Raw genomic sequence first — 1,758 nt, 5'->3', positions numbered from 1 at the left:
ATGGAAACAATTAGTCCTAGTGACTGGTACACCATCTGATCTGCAGCCTATACAAATATGAGACCAGGAGAACTAGATGGTGCCCGGCTACCACTGTCATCCACTTGGAAGGGGATCTATGTAGGAGATCCCTGATGGAGAGGGAGAACAATGTGGAAAGTGGGGGGGGGGGCAGGTTTGCTTGTCCTATAGAGCCTGGTGGAACCACTGAGATTATGGCCACTAACTGCCCTTCAGGTCTGGAATTAAACCCACACCTGTGGTTTTCAGGCAAACAAAAGACAGGCATATGAGTTAAACATTTACCTCAAGTAGATACTCTCCTTGAGAGAACAATCATGGGAGAAGGGCTGCTTATGCAAAGGGAGACAGCTCAGGGGGCAGGAGTGTATGGAGGGATGAACACAGAGAAGAGGTACCTATGGGGAGGAAGTGGCAGTGGAGTTGTTGCATTGTGGGAAACTGTGGTCAATGTCATGAAACAAAGTGTATGTAAACTGTTGTATGGAAAGTGAATTTGTTCTGTAAATCTTCACCCAAATAACAATTTAAAAAAAAAAAAGAAGATAAAAAAATAACTGAACTTGATCAGAAATAGACAATTTATATATTTTTGATGACATGAGAGAATATTGTCTTGTCTCCAGCACACACATGGCAAAGCCTGGAGACCCTGGAGTCATGGCTCAGGAGAACAAAGGGGCTGACAGTTGGGAAAGATGCAGCCGACAGTGCAGCGATATTCACCAGCCACCAAGTTGCAGAGTGGAGAAGAGTCACACAAACGTACAGAATGGAGGCGAGGGTATAAAACCCCACGAAGGTGCTCACCAGGACGAGGATGCTCTGGGTAGCTCTGGACTCGGGAGGATCTGGCAGAGATACTGTTCCTATGAATGTGCCGGACCCGCTGCTTGTGTCTGTACAGGATGAGAACCATGCAGCCGCTGGCCCACGTCATGAGACCCAAACACACAACATCAGGGAAGGAAAATAATACTGCATACAGTAAGCGTGTGGTTATGTCTTGAACTACTGAAGAACAGTATCCAAAATCTTTTTTCTCTGTGAGGGTTTTATTGCCCCAATTGCCAGTCACAGAGACAGGAACTATGATATTCACCAGCGTGTGCAGGACCCAGCAGAGGATAGTGGCGGGGCCAATGTACTTGGGAGCTTTCCGCTTCAGCTCCGCCCACCTGGAGTTACTGGGGCTGATGGTGATGGCCTGGAACATACTCAGGAGGCAGGTGCTGCCCACCCCTTGACACTCTGTGAACAAAGAAAAGAAGCTTGCATCCAAAATCATTCAGAAAGTCTTTCCATCCAAACGCTGTCAGAGTCTGGGGGATTCCTTTAGAGAGAATGACCAAGGAGTTGGCCACAGTCAGGTGCCTGACAATCAAGTCTGTGGGCCTTAACCTGCCCCCAGTGAAGTGCAGGGACACATAATGGTGAAGAAGAGAGAAGTTCCCCAGGATCCCAACTGTAGTCTGAGATAGGAAGAGCATTCCTACTGCGAATTCCCCGGAGGACATTCTCTCAGCTCCCAGGAACTGATACTTGTCTTCAGCCAGAGGGTCCTGCCTGGGAAGATGAGACACGGGCCACATGAATTTTGTCAACTGAAATCCACTGTGGCCCATGTAGCATTAATTGCCAGTGAGAAACATTGAAAGTTTCTTTTTCTTCTTCTTTTGTTACGAGATTTCCAAGGGTTGAATTAAAAACTTCAAAGGGCACTTAAAATGGAGGAAA

The 1,758-nt window shown here is 47.2% G+C and overlaps 1 pseudogene; it reads right to left on the bottom strand.

The window, feature by feature from the left end:
• Positions 1-654: 654 nt before the first annotated feature.
• LOC122152105 lies at positions 655-1,538 on the bottom strand (annotated as a pseudogene).
• Between the last annotated feature and the right edge of the window lie 220 nt (positions 1,539-1,758).

The sequence above is a fragment of the Orycteropus afer genome, unplaced genomic scaffold, assembly GCF_000298275.1.
Source record: "Orycteropus afer afer isolate SDZICR_OR568_19922 unplaced genomic scaffold, OryAfe1.0 scaffold02126, whole genome shotgun sequence".
In the NCBI taxonomy this organism is placed as follows: domain Eukaryota; kingdom Metazoa; phylum Chordata; class Mammalia; order Tubulidentata; family Orycteropodidae; genus Orycteropus; species Orycteropus afer.
The sequence above is the reverse complement of the archived record's forward strand: the minus strand, read 5'-3'. Positions and strand labels throughout refer to the sequence as shown.